Source organism: Camelina sativa, chromosome 15 (assembly GCF_030686135.1).
Source record: "Camelina sativa cultivar CO46 ecotype springtype chromosome 15, ASM3068613v1".
NCBI lineage: Eukaryota > Viridiplantae > Streptophyta > Magnoliopsida > Brassicales > Brassicaceae > Camelina > Camelina sativa.
Window position 1 is genome coordinate 30,469,809 of NC_141894.1, and position 7,485 is coordinate 30,477,293.

Genomic DNA, 7,485 nt, shown 5'->3' on the forward strand with positions numbered 1-7,485 from the left:
TGTTGGGACAATAGCTTTCCCAATCTCTTTTAAATCCTTCATATCTTGGTCATGAGCCCTCTTCTTTGACATCTTAAGTAAAAAATCCTGATAGAGAGGGTATGGAGCATACTGTTCCAAAGCAGGTCCTCTCTCTTCTTCTTGGTAAGCAATGATAGTCTCTTGTATAGCCATTACTTCCTTCAAGACTTTCACTTCCTCTTGTTGCAAAGCCATCACTTCCTCCTTCTTCTCAATGACAACCTCCTGTTGTATGGCCATTCCATCCTTTTTTTCAATGACTACTTCTTCCTTCAAAGCCATCACTTCCTTAATGACAACCTCTTCTTTCAAGGCTTTCTCCTTCTCTTGTTGCAAAGCTATCTTCTCCTTTTTCTCAATGATCTCCCTCAATTCCCTTATCTTTTGAGCCTTGAAACGTCCTGGGAATGGTAGAGGAGGTTTGTAAGCAGGAGGAATGTATCTAGCAGGCTTAACAGCTTCTGTGTCTACAACTCGATCAGCCACTCGATCAGGTACTCGATCGTGTGTGTGGTCGAGCACCTGGTCGAGTGGTTTTTCTGCTTCAGTCTGCTCCGTAAAACCTTCACTCTGGGCTTCAATTAATGACCAACCCTCCCCACCTTGAACCTCACTGTCCTCAGTGACATATTCCTCATGGAGATGGATAGCTTTAACAGTGATCTCCCTTGGGTATGGAATAGCTTGTTCAGGAAGTTGGTGTGGATTAGGAGCTGAAGTAGAAGAAATGGAGCTCTCCATGCACTGAAATGAAGGGGTCAGACTCTCAAGCTGGTTACTCAGGTCATGAGAATAAGAATCCAATGTTTGGTTCAGCTCTCCAAACTGCCTTGCTGCCTCAATCTGCTGATTGGCTTGCCCAAGCAATAATTGTTGCATCATAGCTCTTAAGTCAGGTTCTTGGGCTTGGTATGTCTGAAATGCTGGAGGGTGACACCATTGAGGCTGGAAACTTTGTTGTTGGTGCATAGGTCCATAATGGAACTGACTGCCATGAAACATGGTTACTGACTCAAACAGAAAACACAAACGATTTTTGCCTGGCAAACGACTGAGCACAGGCTCAAGTAGGAGGTCAAGGCGACTGGAAACTGAGGGTTATAGAGATCCGGCGTCTGGCTCGAGCAAGTGCTCGACCACGACTCGGTCGAGCTGGGGTTGAGCTGATGGTCGAGCTGGTACCTGAAATGGAACTTCAACCCCAAACACAAGATTCAGGTGCAGAAACTTCACAAATGTATAAAAGAACTTAATCTTAGACTAATATGGATCCCAAATGTCACAAAAACTAACTCAAACAGGCAACGGCTCCAAATTGAAACATGTTATTTTGTGGGATGAAAGGTGAATGATGGTGGAATGTATGGAATGATGATATATGAATGGAATGGGTGTTTCAATTCCCCTTATGCTATTGCAGTACAAGAGGTATCAATCCAGTCTGAGTGTTTGTGAACAATCAAGATATGCATATGAATCTAAGTTAAGACAAATGTAATGATTGTTTGTCACTAACAATCCTATGGGGATAATGATAAAATGCAGAAAATAAACTACAAGAACTAAGAACTAGATGCAAATAAAACAGAATGATTATGAACTAAGAATAGAAACAGAAACTGTAAACTCTAGATATGAACTAATGCAAGACAAGTAATGAATTAGATGCTAAGTAAATACAATGGAAATTAAACAGGAATGAAACAAGACAATCACAAATCATAAACAAGAGTTTTGGGGATGAACTCGAGCAGCACTCGACCGAGTGTAGGTCGAGTGAGTGGTCGAGCTAGACAAATCCGGGAAAACCGAGCAATGCAATAAAAACAGAGTAAAGCAAACACAGATCAAACAGCAAGCAAATAACAAGATTGAGACTTTAAAATCAATAAACAAAGTAGGTTCCTGAGGATGGATTCATGGGATAAACTAATCATTGTGGTAATCTAACTTGATCAACAAATCTCAAGCAATGCTATGAGCTAACCTCTAGACATATTAATCTAAGACAAGTCTCTCCCACTCTCATGGTCAAGAGACAATCAAACCCATGCAATCCTAGACTTGCTCTCACAATGAAAAGAATCTACACAAGCAGGCATTAAGCAATACATCTCAAACCAAACAAGACCTCTAATCTCTTAGCAAGCCTAATGGTAAGCTCTAGATTTAGCCTTATCTATGCTTCTTAAACATTGGTGTGATGCTAAAAAGCTTGAGATCAGATCCTACCCTCTCAGATATAGGATCAGCATTAAGAACATCTAGCCTAGAAGAGATCTACAACAATCAAGCTTGATCAAATCAGATATACCACAAGATCAATCTATCCTAACCCATCCTCAAGATCCTAAGAAGACTACTCACAACAAGACATGAAGAACAAAGTCAAAAACCCAGAAAATATTGAAACTTGCATGATTAGATAGATAAGATAAAGATCTACAACTTTAAAGAAGAAATCAAACTCAGATTCTCAATATTTAGAAAGTTATTCAACCAACAAGTATGAGGAAATTCTTCTTTTCTAAGTGCAAAATCCAAAAAGAAAATAAAAAAGGCAAAAGGAATAATATTCCTTAAAAGGTAAAAACTAGGTTATATCTGAAAAGCTGGACTAAAAAATCTAGATAGTTTGGTGGCTGCAGGTACAAGGCCTTATATAGGAAGGGGAGTGGAAGCCCTAAAAATGGGAAAAGTCAAAGTGGTCCACGAATTGGTCAACTCGACCAGTGCTCGGTCGAGTGACAGGTCGAGCTGGCTTCTTCTGTGTAACTCCACTCGGTCGAGTCCTTCTCCCACTCGGTCGAGTACTTGGTCGAGCTAGACTCCGGATCTTGGTTCTTCAGCCTTAACTCCCTTGTTTCCTCCTCATGATTGTTTCACATCTCTTCTCCATTGCTTCCATGCTCCTTAAGCTCCAACATCACCTGTTTATGCATGAAAAGATGCAAATGCAATGCAACTACACTCTAATGCATGATTAGTCCTAAAGCTACACAATAATGGTGAAAATGGATAGAAAAAGATGCAAAAGATGTGAATAAACTAAGGGAAAACATGGTAAAATATATGAACATCAACACCCCCAAACTTAGTCTTTGCTTGCCCTCAAGCAAATAAACAAGACATAAGAAGGTAGATGAGGTTTGAAAATGGGATCTCAGCTCCTAAAGCTTGCAAATAGACCATCTAGAATCAATGTCCAAGTTACTAATACTATGATGCAAGTTGAATGAGCTGGAATTTAAAGACTTTAGACAAGCATATCACAACCTTTACTGATTTGAGCCTAAGACATCCACATGCATTCAAATCAACCATTTCCTTTAACATTCATTAAACAAGAACATGAATCAACTCTATGCAATGCTTAAACTCATTTGGCTTGGTAATAAAGGGTTTTGAGACAATGATGGTCTCTGTTTAGAGTGGGGCTTATCAATATCAAGGTTCTCTCATGAAAATGGATTGAGCTTTAGAAGAATGCTAAAGGTAAGAACACCTAAACTCATACAAGAATAAAACCTTGTCTACCCAAAGGTACCCAAAGTGTTTATCCTAGCAATCTAAACCCTTATGATCCTAGTGCTACCCTTTGCTTCTTCTTTTCTCTTTAACCCTTTTCTCTTTTAGTTTTCAAGTCTTAGGAGAGGTTTCTTATTTGATCTTTCTAGTGGGATGGGGGATTCTTACTTATTTGCTATGGTTCTCTTATCTTCTTATTCTTAAGACATACAAGCTTTTTGCTAGACTTTTCTTTTCTTTCTTTTCTTTTCTTCAACTAGAACCATCTTTAATAAAATTTTTACTTCCCATCCTTTCACTAGACTTTGCTTAAACACATTCTCCTCTTAAAGACTCTACCCCTTTTTCTTTCTCTTTTTCCTCTTTTCTTTTCTTTTTCAAACCAACCAAGTCTCAAACCCAACAAGTAAACCACCTAGTCCTATCTAGTTTGGAAAATGCAAACTAGAACTACACAAGGTCTTACTCTTGTCAGTTCAAACCTAACACATTCTACCAAGCTCAATCCCAAAAATAGGCCTCACACACACAAGAATAAACATGGCTTGAAAGAAAGGGTTGGTTAAGGGGTAAGGGAACTGATTTTAAAGGTTTAATCAGCTACTTGGATCAACAAGAGTGGTGAAAAGGGGAAAGATGATCCAAATATGTATATGGTATTCATGAGTTTAAAGCAATGCACACATTATTGATAATTGAAATTCAATATTAGGTTCTTATAAATAGGAAATGATGTCAAATCACAACATGCTTCAATTTAGACCAAATGCAATGCAGGAATTCAAGGCTTGGTTCAATCTTATGCTTCTAACTAGTCAACTAGCATCAAAGTACTATTAACTTGGGCATTGATCCTAGTCTAGTGAATAAGCAAGCTAACAAGGAAATACTCATCATAGATCCCTAATGCAAATATTATACAATCCTAAATGAAACATGCTAAGCAAGATCCTAATATGCAACACAAACTACATGAACACTCTTTTTTTTATAAAGATTTTGCAAAAAAATTTCAAATTTTTAGGGTTTTTCTATGCCTTAGATGCTTATGCAAATACTAATATGAAGATGCTAAAAATTTGAAATAAGAACACAAAACACAATGTCAAATGCTATTTTAAACCCTCCCCCAAACTTAAATCACACAGTCCCTTGTGTGAAAGAAATTTGTAAGAGGATTCAAGACTAAAAACAAAACACAATTTCAAATGCATTGATATTTACAAGTGAAGGTGATAGTGGTACCTCAAGGAGTAGTCCACATCCATTTGCATGCTGTCAAAGGAGTAGTTGGGGTCTTGTTGGTGACTTGGAGATGGGGATTGGGGCAGCTCGACGATGGCGATCGACCGTGACTTGGTCGAGTGCGTGCTCGAGTGGGGGGGTCGAGCTGGACTGCGTGTGTCCCTCTCTTCTTCTGTTTAGACTCCCTTGCTTCCCTGACCATGCAAATACCAAAACAAAAGTCAAAATACCAAAATCCTAAGCAATATATACAGAGATACCAAAACAAAAGTCAAAATACCTCACTAAGCTTGACTTCTTCTAGCTTTTCAAGCTTGAATTGGAGACCAAGGAGGTGATGAAATCCCCCCTGGTTCTACTTGATAACCCTTGTGTTCCTTCTTGATCACTACTTCCTTAGCACTTGAACCATGTTTCTTCCTAAACTTGAGTCTTGGTCTTGCCTTCTTCCAAGACTTCTTGTTGAATTTCTCTTGAAAATTCATCACTAGACAAGCCAACCTTTGAACTGAACCCTTGAGCTTTTGGATAGTCCTGTTTTGGGCTGAACTTTTAATCCCAGGAGTCCCTCCTTCCTCAAAAACTTCACAGCTAGCCTTTTTCCCTATCATAAAGTGCTGACCTTCAATAGTAGGCTGATGAGTAGTATTCTTGATGTCAAACTTCATAGTGAAGTCTTTAGCAAGGTGAAGTTTGATGGTTCCCATCTTAACATCTATTGCAGCTCCAACTGTGGCTAAGAATGGTCTCCCCAAGATGAGAGGATCTTCTGGCTCTTGGTCCATGTTCATGATCACAAAATCAATTGGGATTCTTGCCTTTCCTATCTTGACTGGAAAGTTTTCAATTATCCCAAGCACATCCCTCTTGGATCCATCTGCCATGGCAATATAGAGATTGCAAGGCTTAAAGTATTCATACCCCAACTTTTCAGCCACTGAGTATGGCATTAAGCTCACTGAAGCTCCCAGATCACACAAAAATTTGTTGAAGTGCATGTAACTAATGAAGCAAGGTAGATTAAATGATCCTGGGTCTTCAAGTTTTGTTGGTATAACAGCTTCCCCAATCTCTTTTAGATCCTTCATGTCTTGTTCCTGAGCTTTCATCTTGGATAATTCAAGCAGTATGTCCTTGTAGGAAGGATTTTGAACAAATTTGTTCAAGTCAGGCCCTCTCTCCTCTTCCTTGTAAGCAATGGTAATCTCTTGTATAGCCATTACTTCCTTCAAGACTTTCACTTCCTCTTGTTGAGAAACCATCATTTCTCTTTTCTCAATAATTTCCCTTAGTTCTTTCAGCTTTTGTGCCTTGAAACGTCCTGGGAATGGTAGAGGTGGTTTGTAAGCAGGAGGAATGTATCTAGCAGGCTTCACAGCCTCTGTGTCTTCAACTAGATCAGCCACTCGATCAGGTACTCGGTCGTGTGTGTGGTCGAGCACCTGGTCAAGTTGTTCCTCTGCTTCAGTCTGCTCAGTAAAACCTTCACTCTGGGCTTCAATTGGTGACGATTCCTCCCCACCTTGAACCTCACTGTCCTCAGTGACATTTTCCTCATGGAGATGGATGGCGTTAACAGTGAACTCCCTTTGGTTTTGACTAGCTTGTTCAGGAAATTGGTGGGGCTTAGGAGTTGAAGTAGAAGCAATGGAGCTCTCCATTTACTGGAATGTAGAGGTCAGACTTTCAAGCTTGTTACTTAGGTCATTAGAATAAGAATTCAACTTCTGGTTCAGCTCTCCAAACTGCCTTGCTTCCTCAATCTGCTTATTAGCTTGCCCAAGCAACAGCTGTTGCATCATATCTCTTAAGTCAGGTTCTTGGGCTTGGTAGGTCTGAAACCCTGGAGGGTGACACCATTGAGTCTGGAAACCTTGTTGCTGGTGCATGGGTGCATAATGGAACTGACTGCTTTGAAACATGGTGACTGACTCGAACAGACACTCGGTCGAGCACAGGCTCGAGTCGACTGGGAACTGATGTCTATTTGTATTCGGCTTCTGACTCGATCAAGTGCTCGATCACTCACTCGGTCGAGTGGTGGTCGAGTTGATGGTCGAGCTGGTACCTGAAACTCAATCACAGACAAGCAGGAGAAGAAACGATACCAGTAGCGAACAAGTGGATAAATGAACTTAATCTTAGACTTCTATTGATCCTAATTGTCACAAAAACACTCTCAAATGGGCAACGGCGCCAAATTGAAACACACTTTGTTAGTGGAATGGATTGATGGATGTATGCAATGGTGAGATATGAAATGAATGAATGGCAGGGTGTTTCAATTCCCCTTATGCAATTGTAGTACAGGAGGTGTCAATCCAATCTGAGGGTTGTGAACAATCAGGATGTGTATATGAGCCTAAGTTAAGCCAAATATGCAAAGGATGTTTGTCACTAACAATCCTATTAATGAAATGTAATGAGCAGAAAGTAAAACTACTAGAACTAGATGCTGAATGTGAATGGAACAGAATGATTATCACTACAATGAAGCTAGAACAGAAATAGAAACTATGCTAATGAACTAATGCAAGACAATAATGAACAGGAAAATAAGCAAATGCAACAGGAATGCAAATAGAATGAGACTAGAGATTAGACAGGACAACTACTAATCATAAACCAGAGTTCTGGGGATGAACTCGAGCAAGCACTCGATCGAGTGTAGATCGAGTGCAGGGTCGAGCT